The 14,120-nt window shown below is 43.4% G+C and overlaps 1 protein-coding gene across 4 annotated transcripts in view; it reads left to right on the forward strand.

Moving 5' to 3' along the window:
• PRICKLE2 (prickle planar cell polarity protein 2) overlaps positions 1 to 14,120 on the forward strand; it is a 338,795-nt gene that overhangs the window by 177,906 nt on the left and 146,769 nt on the right. The window contains exons 1-2 of one of the 4 annotated variants that reach the window (XM_070455729.1): positions 11,409 to 11,461; positions 12,225 to 12,337. The exons of 2 other annotated variants lie outside the window; for them this stretch is intronic. The gene's annotated coding sequence lies outside the window, so the exon portion shown is untranslated. Of the gene's footprint in view, positions 1 to 11,408; positions 11,462 to 12,142; positions 12,338 to 14,120 lie in introns of those variants that run through there. One more of the 4 variants, XM_070455730.1, reaches the window with a different exon arrangement.

Genomic DNA, 14,120 nt, shown 5'->3' on the forward strand with positions numbered 1-14,120 from the left:
AAAATCCTCATTTAGTTAAATCTGCAAGGACCCTTTTTCCAAATAAGGTAGCATTCACAGGTTCTAGCACCTAAGACATGGACATATTTTTAGGGGGGCAGTTTTCAACCCTCCAGGGGCATGTTGACTCAAAAGTCAGGAGACCTGAATCCAGGTCTCATTTTGCCAAGAGCTTTCCCTGACTTGCACCCCATCCATATGCTTAAATCAGGTCAGGGTGTATGTCTTTACCCCTCAGAACCTCAGTTTCCTCCACTGTAAAATGGGATGTCATTGCATATACTTTATAGTTTTATTATAGAAATTAAATAATACTTGTACAGTGTTTGGCACAGGTGAACATTGAGTAAACATTATTACTATAATTATATACATTTGCTATTGTTACAGCTACTAACATTATTATTGTATCCCTTCTCTTTGAACCTTATGGTCAAATGAATTTATGTGGGTGTCTCATCCCTGAAATATCCAGGGCTTCTTTCAAAACTGGCAAACTATGATCCCCTATCTGTTAGAGGTCACATTATATGTTTTGAATCTTTTCAAATGAACATATCCTATCTTATAAAGGGAACACAGCCCTGTCACCAGCACACCGATTAAGAATAAAACATCACCCCAGAGTGGCCCCTCCTGCCGTCCTCTTGCCACTGACCCCTACCTTCTTTCCAGCGTGCTAGGTTTTGCCTGTTTTTGTACTTGACTCTAATGGAATCATACTTTTTTTGTACCTGGATTTTTTCCGTTCAACATTCTGTTAGTGAGATTCAGTCGTTTTGTTGTATGTGGTTGTAGATCATTCATTATAATTGTATAGAATTCTGTTTTTAAGTAAATCATAATATATCCATTCCATTCCCCCCGCCTCCCCGTGGGCATTTGGTTGGTTTTTAGTTAGAGGCTATTACAGAGAATGCTGCAAGAGACATTCAGATATATCCTCCTGGGGAACATTTAGTGCTGAGACAAAATACATGATAACTGTTACTCAGAAACTGTCTCCCCCATCTCCCATTCCAACTGCCTGCCTCAGATTCTTTGCAACATGAATAACTCATAACCAGGGGTCACGGGTGATCTAAAAGAGCTGATCCCTTTCCCGGGCTTACCCAGCACCTCCTAAGCTGTTGGCGAAGCCTCTCTTTCCTTGATGTGTTGAAATCTTTTGAACCCCCACACTTTCCAGAGTGCTTTCTCTTGGCCTGCCTTCCAGGGGGCTGAGCCTGGATGTGGTAATTCGAAAGAGTCAACACCCAGCCAGAGACAAGGCTCTGTCTCCCAGCATCCCACTCAGGGCCACCTCATTCAGCTACTCAGCGCCAAGCCCTTTCTTCCCAGTGAGGGCCATGTGAGTCCCTTTCTTCCCCATCTGGAGCCTCCGCTGCACTTGTCCTGCACCTTCATTTCATACTCCCAAGCCTGGTATTTGAAACAACTCAAACTCTTAGAGATTAGAGCGTGTCCAGCTGAAGGTCGGGGCTAGAAGGGTGGAGAAAGGAGCGGACACAGGCTGGCTCAGCAATGTGTGCATGAGCCAGAAACTTGGCACCATTGCCTAGAAAGGCTGGGAGATGCCAGTTTAACTCAGCCATGTAGTTTTCCTTTCGTTGGAGAAGGTTGGAGCTCATGTCTGAACTGCTCCTTAACTGCTCCGCGAAAGGCTCTTCCTAATGCCCAGATTGAATCTGGTCACGATTGAAGCATTACTACCATGTGGCGAATGGCGGAATCATACATGTGACTTTGCCCAAGGTTCCATTTATTGGCACCAGATGGGCAAGTTACACCAGTCACATCTGGAGTTAGGTGGGGAAATGTAGGAAGGATAGCAGGCCCAGTTACCAAAACATTCTAGAGAGATGTCAATGAAATTAGCCTTGTCTTATCCCTTTGTGTTACTCACTGTGTCCCTTTTTTGGTTAGGTGGCCTTAAAGATACATGTCTATGACTGGTGGAGTGGGAAACAATATACTGTATCTTTGTTATGCTTGTTATGTTTATTTTTTATTGCCTGGTGACCAAGAAGTATCAAAGAAATTGGAGATGCTTGGGAAGGGTGAGGTTAACTGGAAGATTTTTTTTTACTAAGTCAACAAAGAATTAAGCCATACTTTTCCACAGGGCTATAATATCTTGTGAAAAGGAACAAATAATAGAGTAACTTCAGTGCCAAGCTTTTTAGGAGATTTAACTATAATAATAGCTGTCACTTATTGAGCATTTTCTATAAGATTAGCAGTGTATTTAGAACTTGTCTATATCTTTGGTCAACAGATGTTTTCTGTAAAGAGACAGATAGTAAATATTTTACATTTTGCAGGACAAGGCAAAATCAAGGACAGTTTGTAGGTACTTAAGTAATGAAAAAGCAGATTTCCACTACATTTTTTATTGAAAAATTCAAAATATGATAACAGATGAGTAAAACTTTTTCATAATACAGGTGTACTAATGAAAAGGATAGAATTCTTTTTTGAGCTGGTGGGGATTAGAGTTATCATTTCCTCTCAGATCGATTGCAAATATTCATCTCTAAAAATCATTCTTAACTCCTGAGCCACACAAAAACAGGTGGTAGACTGGATTTGGCCTGCAGGGTATAGTTCTATTTACATTATTACTGAGCTTTATTTATCAGTAATGATGAAGTTGATCTGCACAGGACCAAGAAAACCTTACCAGTGGCATAGATTAGTTGGCATGTGTTTCTCTCCCCGTGGAAGGAGTTTATAGAGATGGATGTACAGGGCTGGTCTGGGAGTTTCACTATGTCAAAGAGACCTAGGCTTCTCTTTTCCAGCCCTGCTAACCTCAGGATATGTTTCTGTTCCTCAGGGTCATTCCGCTGTCCCAGCTGCTGCACCACATCTGTATTCCAGACAGCAAAACACAAAGGGAGAGAAAGAGACTATCTCCTTTTTCTTTTTTTAATCTCTTGGGGCTTTTCTTTGAAGTATAGTTAATTTAGAACATTATGTTAGTTTCAGTTGTACAGCAAAGCGATTCAGTTATACACACACTTACAAACATACATTCTTTTCCAGATTGTTTTCCATCAGAGATTATTATAAAATACTGAGTATGGCTCCCTGTGCTATGCAGTAGGTCCTTGCTGGCTGTCTGTATTATATGTAGTAGTGAATCCAGAGTTCCTAATTTATCCCCCCTCCCTCCCGCATCTACTGTATTTTAAGGAGATTCTCCAAGTCCCACCCAAGCCCACTGTCATCTTCTTGGCCAGAACGTGGTCATGTGACCACACAGCTCTGCAGAAGAGGCGGGACAGGGTAGTGTCTCCTCAAGCTGTTAATGTGCATAGACAATGGTTGCAGTCCTGTTCTGGAGGGGGCAGGAGAGAGGCTGGGGCGAGTGTATATAACAGGCCAGAAGAGAGCATTGGAGAGATGAGCGTCTTCCCCAAGGTCTTGTGGGAGCAGACTGGATTTGAACGGGGTCAGCCCAGCCTCCCCTTCACTTCTCCCCCTCCTGTGTCTGCCCTTAAGCTTTGCCGGGAGGAACACATGCACGAGTTTAGGACTGAGGTGATGGGTGATTTGTACCCTTGCTCCTTCCAAAGACATTCCCGGGGCACCTATAAGGAAAAATGATGACCGTCATCCTTCAGTGGAGAGCCCTGTGAAGGCTGGACCAGGTCACATGGCTGTAGTTGAAGCCTAAACCCAGCCTCCTACCTCACCCTAAACGTGAGTGCATATCTGGAGATTCTACCAAACCGTCTGTCCATCACAGAGAACAGGAAGCAAGAGCAGCGACCAACCCACTGAGGCATGCACCCAGAGAGGACCCTGGCAGACCTTGCTGTAAGCCCACCGACCTACCCCACTGCGTGAAAGCAAGGACGTGGCAGTGAGGAAACAGTGCCTGGATTTGTGGCTCCTTAAAGTGACCCTTCTCACTGCTCTGGCTGAGAATTTAGCCAACAGGTTCACAACTTCTCATGGTGAGTGGGAAGCTATGTATGAAGTTTCAGATACTTTCCACATACAACATAAACTTCATACTGCGTACTTCATACTACATATGTAGAAGGAATCTGAAACTTCGTATTTTTGTGTCTACATATTTATGTATGTATACATATATAAATATGTGTATATGCATATATTGGTAGTATGTAGATATAGATAAAGATATGGGTATCCAGCTGAGAGAGAGCATTTGAGTGCTTAAGTGTGTTAATCACTAAGTTGTATCCGACTCTCTGACCCCATGAACTGTAGCCTACCAGGCTCCCCTGTCCATTGGATTTCCCAGGCAAAAATACTTGAGTAGGTTGCCGTTTCCTCCTCCAGGGGATCTTCCTGAGCTAGGGATTGAACCCGGGTTCCCTGCATTGCAGACAGATTGTTTACCATCTGGGCCAACAGGGCCTAGTATATTTGAGTGCTTGCCAAATGCCAGATCATTTCTCTCACTTATTGTCACAGTAGTCCTTTGGGGTACCATCATCATCTCCATTTTAAAGATGAGTAAATACAGTATTGAGAGCTTAAATAATCTTATCTAAGACCACACAGCTAGTAACCTAGGCATTTAGACTTGAGATTTCACTTTCAATTCTGTTGTTCCTGATTATAATACTGAAGGCACCCTATGAGATAAAAGCTGTAATAGCTTCAACAGAGCTCATGGAATTACAAGGGGAGGAGTGATTCATTTTGACTTGGGAGGTATAAGGAAAGCTTCCCAGAGGAGGTGACATTTGATCTGGACTCAAAAAATGATTAGGGCCATGTGGGTGGGAAGGATGAAATCTGCTGAGACAAATTATTGTTGGCCAAAGATAGTATGCTGGGCTTCCCTGGTGGCCCAGTGGTAAAGAATCTGCCTGCCAATGCAGAAGGTGCGGGTTCAACCCCTGGGTTGGGAAGATTCCCTGGAGAAGGAAAGCGCAACCCATTCCAGTATTCTTGCCTGGAAAATCCCATAGACAGAGGAACTTGGTGAGCTATAGTCCATGGGGTTGCAAAAGAGTGTCACATAGTGACTAAACAACAACAAAGATATTATATAATATACTGTAATAATAACAACTAGCCCTGGTTGGTTAGGAGGTGAGAAGTGGATCTAGTGCCGTCTTCCTGCGCACCTTCCTTCCTCCTTCCTCCACCCTAGAAATAGCTGATCCATATTCCTAAGGTGACTTCTTGTCTTGCTGTGTTTCAGGGTGGTCTGTCACACTAGGGGACAGGGGCAAAGGCTCTCTCCAAGTAGGTGACTTGCATTAAGTGTTGATGGTCTGGTATCAAATGGTTTGTTCCTCACTGTACTGTGTTCATGACTCAGGTGAGTCTAAACCTATGTGTTAGAGTGAAGGGATACATCTCATCAGTTAAAGAGGAGGTGGAAGTAGGTTTTAGTAATAAGGCTCCTGCGTAATCGCATCAGCAAGCTAAGGAGAGACCATTATGTGTTTAGTGGATTGTTGCATTAACATTTTCGCTGTGTCTACTGTGGACTCTGGGACTCTCCGGAGAATGCAGTAGTCTATGGCCAAGCCAGAGATGGGAGCACTGATTGCACCACAGCCTACACCCCTGTGATCAGGAGCCTCTGTCCATCTCAGGGCCCCAGAGAGATGCTGTTAATCATTGCAGGTTGCTCGAGGAGACTCTGTGGAAGTTGCAGAGAGTGAGATGGCCAGGCACTGAGGGCGCATCGGGTGCCCCACCTTGAAACGCCTCCTGTGAGACCAGCCAGCCTCACTGATGCACATTTCAAGTTACCCTTCAGTTTTTTTTCTCAAGGCCACTGTTTCTGGAGAATTTTGTTTTTGACTGTTTCTTACTTATTTGTGTTTTGTTGGAGTACATGATTTACAATGTTAGGTGTACAGCACAGTGATTTCAGTTATACGTAGGTATACATATATATATATATATATATATATCCTTTTTCAGATTGCTTTCCCTTATAGGTTAGGTTATTACAAGATATTGAGTGTAGTTAAACTAATAAACCATGGTAAGATGTAGATCCTTGCTGCTTTTTTTCCTCCTCCTCAGTTGAAAGGATTCTTCAAACGGAGCTGCGTCCTCCTGGGTGATAGACTGCAGATCTCTCATCAGCGGGTCCAGCATTTGTTCACCTTCCAAATAAGGCATGTTGTAGGTACTCCAGCCCCCTAGAGGTCTTGAGCTGGTCAAGGAGTCAATTATTATGCATTAAAAAGCAATTTGTCATCTAGCGTTGTGAACTCTTATGTTATTTTTAGGCCCGTCTTTTAATTTATGTGGCATGCAAGGACGGGGTTTCTCCTGTGAACTTCTGGAGGGTTCACAGAAGAATAACCAGGGTGAGGGTGAAGAGACCAGTGTGGGTAGGACTCTGAATAACTTTGTAATAATCCAAAAATTCAGTAGTTTGAGGCAAGAACTTTGGAGTCAAATAACACTTCAGATCCCAGCTCTGCAACTTCTCGTTTTTATGATGTTCACTGGGTTCCTTGCACCATTGAAGTTTCAGTTTCTTTACCTATAATGTGGACTAATTATAGTATCTACATCAGCAAATGGCTTGGAGGACAAAATGAGATAATGCACATAAAGCCATTTGTGGAATACTTGGTGCTTAGCAATTACTTCATAACTGATACCTTTATTATTATTTCTTGAACTTTTCATTTCAACCTAGAACTGTCTAACTTTTGAACTTTCTGTAACGCCAGATGGGAGATGCATCTTGAATAATTAAAATATGGAAATCCAAACTGGAAAGTGTGAAAAAGAGGTCATTTAATCTAGGGGTTTGCATATTCTGGCCCTCTGGCCAAATCTAGCCTGCAGCTTTTTTGTTGTTGTTTTTTAAATAAAATTTTCTTGGAACACATCCATGCCCTTTCATGTATGTATCATCTATGGCTTTTGTCATACTGCAGGGACAGTTGAGTAGTTGCGACAGAGACTCTATGAACTACATGGCCCTCAAAGCCTAAAATATTTTCTCGCTGAGCCATTATTTTAAGTTTGTTGACCCCTGGTCTAATCCACTGAGGTTTTTCCCCTGAGGGAACCAAGTCCCAGTCAGTCAGTTCAGTCACTCAGTTGTGTTTGACTCTGTGACCCCATGGACTGCCGCACACCAGGCTTCCCCATCCATCACCACCTCCCAGAGCTTGCTCAAACTCATGTCCATTGAGTCGGTGATGCCATCCAACCATCTCCTCTTCTGTCGTCCCTTTCTCCTCCTGCCTTCAATCTTTTCCAGCATCAGAGTCTTTTCCAATGAGTCAGTTCTTTGCATCAGATGGCCAAAGTATTGGAGCTTCAGTTTCAGCATCAGTCCTTCCAATGAATATTAAGGACTGATCTCCTTTAGGATGGACTGGTTTGATCTCCTTACAGTCCAATGGATGCTCAAGAGTCTTCAGAGGAAGGCAAAGACTTGTGGAGGTATGGAGCCAATTCTCTAATGTGAATTCCCCGACTCCTGTGCCAATGTTCCCCCCATTATGCAGGCTGCCTTCTGGCTTGGCAAAGAAGGGGATTGTACAAAGTACAGAGAAAAGCTCCTGCCACTTGAAAACTGTTTCAAATAGACCAGCAGATGGCCAGCAAATAGACCAATTGTGTCACAGAGGAAATGTTCTCTTAGAGGCACAAGATCAGTACTGAGATGATGCAGAGTGGCACCCACCTCTCTGTTACCATATCAGCTGAAAGGGTTCTAATCTCATGCTCAATTTTCTCCAGCCAGGCAACCCGTGGCTGGGGAGGGGGCACACTTCCAGCTGTTCCCTCCAGTATGTGGTTGCAGTGGGTGGGCATAGTTGATGATGACCAAGTATGAACCTTCCTGGGAGAGAAAGGTGGTGGGGGAGGTCGTTTTCATAGGCTTTTTTGATTCAGAGTCTGTCCCCATCTTTTGATTGCCTTGTATTTTTCCTTTTGTTATTTCCTGCATGAAACGCTTCATTTATTCCTCCCAACAGCCTTACAAGGTAGGAAATTACTGATACCATGCATTTACAGGGGAGGAATAGAAGCTCACAGCGATCAATAATTTGTTCAGGGTCACAAGGTCAGTGGTGGAGCCAAGCCTGAATGAGGCCTGTCAGATTCCAAAGAAAGGAAGGCGCGTACTGGAAGTGAGGGAAGAATGTTGGCTTGAGTGCAGGCTATGCCTATGGTTATTGTTAATACTGAGATCATCTTGGGTTGACTCAAATGCATTCTTAAACTCTTTGCTATAATGTCTCCAGTGTGTTCCATTAAAATGTGAGTTCACCCATAGGAAGGTCAGACCAGACAGGCAATAAATCATGTCTGTGTGCAAAGTGGCGAGGCCCCCATCCTTAGTGCAGGGCAGAGGAATATGTCTGTCATGTTCATCTATGTGTCCCAAGACCCTCGAGCAGAGCCTGGTGTGTGTTAGGAGCTAAGAAAAATTTGTGGAGTGTGGACACACTGGATGGGAAATGTTATGAGTTAAAATATCCAAATGTACCTGGGTTGCTGCTGCTAAGTCACTTCAATCATGTCCGACTGTGCGACCCCATAGACGGCAGCCCATCAGGCTCCCCTGTCCCTGGGATTCTCCAGGCAAGAATACTGGAGTGGGTTGTCATTTCCTTCTCCAATAACTGGGTTGCTATGCAGCAAAAGAAAACCCAACCTGGGTGAAGGGTCCAGACGCAGACCTGGAGATGGAAAGCTTCAGGCTCGCCAGCCGTGGGTAACAGACACCCAGATGCGAGCAAGTCCCAGTTTCTGACGGCTCGTCACACTTCTCTGCCCTGTGTGCAAAGTGGACTCTGCCTCTGGACAGAAGTGTTAAGGGGAGCTTACGGCTGCTTTTCTCCTGCTAGAAAAGGAGAGCGGAATATGGACTCGGAGGAAATGAGGCTCACTGATACTGGTGGAGCGTCCAAGGCACAGACTTGAAACACCCATGGCGTGTCTGCTATGTCAGGGAACTCCAGGGAGGAGGAGAACCCTGGGGCTGGATCACGGCTATGGGCGAGCTGGGGCAGGGGAGGTGCCACAGCGTGTAAGACCTTGATGACCTGGGAAAGGATGTGGGCTTTCTCTCTGCTACAAGGGAAACCCATAATAGGCCTCCTAGTCTTTGATAAATCAGGCCTTTCTGGGTTGCAGAGTTCAAAATCTCAAGTCAAACCAGTATAAACCAGGAGGGGGGTTCCTGGCTCATGGAAATGGGAATACTGAGGGGTAGGGCTGGTTTCAGGCGCCACTGGACCAGTGCTGTCACCAGGCTTCGTGGTGGCCCTCTCGTCTCGTGTTTGCACTCCTGTGTATTGGCTTCATTTCTTTTCTGCCCACCACCTCAGATGACCACTGGCAGCTTCAGAACCAAGAATGCAGGTATTTCAGGATGAGGCTTTCTCACTCTTCCAGTGTCTTTATCAGTATCCTCCACACCAAAAAACCCAAAATACTGATTGGCCCTTGGCTTGATGACGTGTACCCTCACATGCTAATTAAGGGCAAGAGAGAACAGTGTGGAATCATCTGGTTGGTCGGTCTAGGTCACGGGCCACCTACAAAGAAGGTAAACGTGGCTGTACAGTTCAGTGCTTCTAGACCAATGTGACCCTCTTGTCCTCACTCAGGGAATGTGAGTCAAGTCCTTACATATTTTTGATGTTCATACTTGGGAGGAGGGATGCCTGGCACCTGGTGGGGAGAGGCCAGGGATACTGCCAGACATCTAAAAGCATACAGGACAACCCCCCACAAGAAGGAATTATTTGGCCCAAAATATCAGTAGTTGAGAAATGGAAATACCCTTGCAAGAATATAGTTCCATTAGGTGATTGGTAATGCAGACCCAGTAACAAGCTGGCTCTGGTGGCCTTTCATAGTACTTGCTGTTTGGTGACACCATGGTTGGAAGGTAAAAGCGGTGGGGAAGAGAAGCAGAATTGAACCCTGGCCGTTGCTCTTTAAAAGTTTTCAGACCTTGAGCAAGTCCAAGTCCTTACATGTTTTAAGGTTCTGTTTTCCTTTCAGGAAAATGGATGGGAAAACTCCCATCTCACCCAGGGGCTGGAAGCATTGAAATCAGAGCCGCATGTCATGAGTTTACTCATTCCAGTGGAGAGCCTCTTTGGGCAGGGAGCCTTGCTACAATCAGTGTTCCACAGAACAGTTTCTGCCCTCAAGTGAAAGGCGCTCAGTCGTGTCCAACTGTTTGCAACCCCATTGACTATAGAGTCTGTGGAATTTTCTAGGCCAGAATACTGGAGTGGGAAGCCTTTCCCTTCTGCAGGGGATCTTCCCAACCCAGGGATCAAACCCAGGTCTCCCACATTGCAGGCTGATTCTTTACCAGCTGAGCTACCAGGGAATACTGGAGTGGGTAGCCTGTCCCTTCTCCAGCGGATCTTCCTGACCCAGGAATCGAACCTGGGTCTTCTGCATTGCAGGCAGATTCTTTACCAACTGAGCTATTAGGGAATCTCTTCTGCCCTCAAGGAGCATCCATTAGAATGTGGGTGATAGTAACATAAATAGTACAAGACTGAAAGTAGAAAAATATTACCTAAAAGATGGGAGTGTGATTCAGACCTGGACAACAGAATGTTCTAGGAATGGAACAGAGTGGATGAGCTGTGGGGTTCAAGAAAAAGGGGGGAAGGGCTGTGTAGTCATGAAGGCATTCACTGTATAACTTTGCTGCAGTTGGGGGTTGAGCCTTGAGGTTAAGAATGGTTAAGTTGTACAGTTTCTTGCAAATAATCTTCACACTGAGCCTTCATTTGACAGGCCCATGACTAGTACTCCAGTTAGTACAGCTACTATTTAGCTAATTTTTTCTCAGATTGTTACTGTATTTATATTATCTTAGAGATAGTGTAAAGATTATCAGTGTTTTAAAGGTAGTAAATCATATTGAGGAAAAAATCTCATGTGTTTGTATATCAGAAGAGTTTCCTTTTTAATCAGTCAGAAATGACTGCTTTGGATGAGGAATCAAAAAATAACTTCCCTGAAGAGTTAAATTCTCAACTCAGCTTCACTTATGTTGAGTTACTAGCCAAGGTAGTGTGTTGTTAGGGTGTCTAAGAAGTTTGCTGTTAATTGTTTGATTCTGTTTTCTAAGAGAGCCCATCGGGATAAAAGATTTGCTACATTTTGCCATATGGAACAGTGGGAGTGAGTAAGGTTTTTTAAAAAGGGAGATGCATTATCCAAGTGAAGGGCTGAGGTTTTCCAGCTGGATTTGTCTCATTGGCTTCACCTCTCACTTCTTTGATGTGAATGGTGATTGATCTGTGGTTCAAGTCTCCACCTGCCTGACAGCTAGAGAGGCTGACCTTTTGCTGTTTATGTGACAACGGACTTTAATTATTAGCCTGAATGTGTGGGTGTCCCCACACCCTCTTGCTGGTTGCACATTAATTAACATCTTCCTGGTCCTTTGTGACTGGAAACTTATTGGAGAAGACGGGTAATTTTCCTTTGGAGTTGACTGGTAAGGTTTTGTTTTTTTTTCTTTTTTTGCCTAATTATTTGCCATTTGGCCATTATTAAATGCTTTCATTGAAACGAATAAGGGAAATGGAAGCGGAGTTGGGTGAAGCAGTGTTCTGCCAAGACAGATCATTAGCAAGAAGTTAGTAGGAATGACTCATGAAAATTAACTGATGTTAAGTGAATTATTTCTAGTGTGAATTTTAATTTTCATCTGGTGAGAGGGTGGGCCGCCTTTTTTAAAAAAAGAAGTATTATGTGCACAGCTTTCTGTTTCTAAATTTTTCAATGAATAAAGTTTCAGTTACATAAGTTTTATAGAGGATGGTTGGGGCTTTCAAGTTTTACAAATTAACATGTGCAGACCACAGGAAGGCTGTTGGTTTTCCTGACCCAACTAAAGAATGAGTAGCTGACTTCTCATTGGTGACAGGCTGGTGAAAACCAGTCCAGACCCAAAGTCACTTTGATCTCAAAATGATTTTACACAGCCACTTGTGTTGGAGGCCCATTAGAAAATGAAATTCCATGCTGTAACTCCTAATTAAATTAATTTTCTTAATTAAGAATCAGTTTGAGTTGTCAGCTCAGTGGTATCCCACACCAGAAGGCCTATCTCATGTGAAGTCTTTGTCTCTCAACACACTGCTAAAGGAACTTTAGGGGGACAATAGTTCATTTTATCCTGTGTCATGGTTATGGCCCAGGTTACTTAACTTATGACCTACAGTACTTCAATCTGTGCACTTTTTCTTTTGAAATAGTGTCTTATTTAGTAAGAAGAAAGAACTTTATGCCTTGCTTCTAATTGCTGCAGAATTTTGCACAGCTAAACAATGGAATCAGAAGGATCCACCTACAATTAAAGCCTGATTCAGTAAGTACAGAAGGCTATATGTGATGCAAGACAAAAAAAGATTGTAAAATAAAAAGTCTTTATTCCCTGAAGATAATAATCATTTTAAAGCACTGCTGTTTTTAAACCAGAATGCTTAAAGGTACTCTGTAGCCTATAAATCACATGGCAAGGTAATATAAATAGGATGATATGGCTTCAAAAAAAAAAAACCTCACTTGTGTCTTATACATATTAAAATGTATGCATAGTAAGAGCTGTAATTATTAAACTATATTTTAGGAGCTTTCTGTTTAAATGAGGAAGAAAATATAATACAGATGATTAAAATGTATCATCTAATCAGGGAACCTGGCCTGCTTGAGAAGGATTCTGACTGGAAACTGACTATTCAAAAATCCTAGATTTTCAGTGCAGCTCTTCCAGTTCCTCCTAACTAGCACTCTTGCTTTAGACTAGTCACATGATCTGTTTTGCTTTTAGGATTTTCATATACAAAATGAGATGTTCAAATATGTGATTTCTTTTTTTTTTTTTTAAATGAACTTCTGATTGAGCCTTGAAGACCTCTCTCTGAATAAATATTGGTAAACTCTGGAATTAACCATGTGGATGAATCTTCCTCTCTTCTTGCCTGGAACTCCTCGCTGCATCCAAGGGGCAGGGAAACCTGAGAAGTTTGTGAACGTATTGTCTATCTAAAACTTGATTGAAATGAATGTTGAAATCAAGGCAGAGGTATCAAATGGGAGAGCCAGACCACTAGCTGTGAACTGGGCTTAACTCTTTAGGAAAGCCTTTGCTTCTCGTGTTTACACATCTGATATAGTGGTTCTCAAAATCTGATCCTCAGATCACCTTATCAGCCTTATCAGCACCTGGGAACTGGTTAGCAATGCAAATTCTCAGGCTGTGCCCACCCGAGACCCATTGCCAAGCAGAAACTCTGGGTGTGGGGACCTAGCAGTCTCTGCTTAACAAGCCTTCCAGGTGATTCTGTTGCACATGAAAATTTTAGAACCAGTGATCTAAGTTGAGCCCAGACCACAATTGTTATCAAATGGAGAAACAAGATCAGTAAGAGAGAAAAGAGAATGTTATTCTAATGTTAAATGGTGGCGATGTAGGGGCTGTAGGTTGGGCCAGGGTTACCTGAGATGATAGCTAAAGTCCTGTCCAACACCAGAGCTCTGATTTTAGTAGCATCGCTAAGATCCCTCAGATAAGTTTTAAAATGATGGCTATGGCAATGAGGTTTTCCGAGGAAAAGGCGTGCACACAGGAGGGATTTTTTTTTTAATTGAAGTATAGTTGATTTACAGTGTTTCAGTTGTATAGCAGCATGATTCAGCTATACATGCATCTCCTTTTTCAGATGCTTTTCCATTGTAGATTATTAAGAGATACTGAATTAGTTCCCAGTGCTATATAGTAGGTCTTTGTTGTTTATCTTTTTTATATACTGTCAGTCAGTCAGTCAGTCAGTCAGTTCAGTCGCTCAGTCCTGTCCAACTCTTTGCGACCCCATGGACTGCAGCACGCCAGGCCTCCCTGTCCATCACCAACTCCTGGAATTTACTTAAACTCATGTCCATGGAGTCGGTGATGCCACCCAGCCATCTCATCCTCTGTTGTCCCCTTCTCCTCCTGTCCCCAATCCCTCCCAGCATCAGAGTCTTTTCCAATGAGTCAACTCTTCGCATGAGGTGGCCAAAGTACTGGAGTTTCAGCTTCAGCATCAGTCCTTCCAAAGAACACCCAGGACTGATCTCCTTTAGGATGGACTGGTTGGATCTCCCTGCAG

The sequence above is a fragment of the Odocoileus virginianus genome, chromosome 26 (assembly GCF_023699985.2).
Source record: "Odocoileus virginianus isolate 20LAN1187 ecotype Illinois chromosome 26, Ovbor_1.2, whole genome shotgun sequence".
Lineage (NCBI taxonomy): Eukaryota > Metazoa > Chordata > Mammalia > Artiodactyla > Cervidae > Odocoileus > Odocoileus virginianus.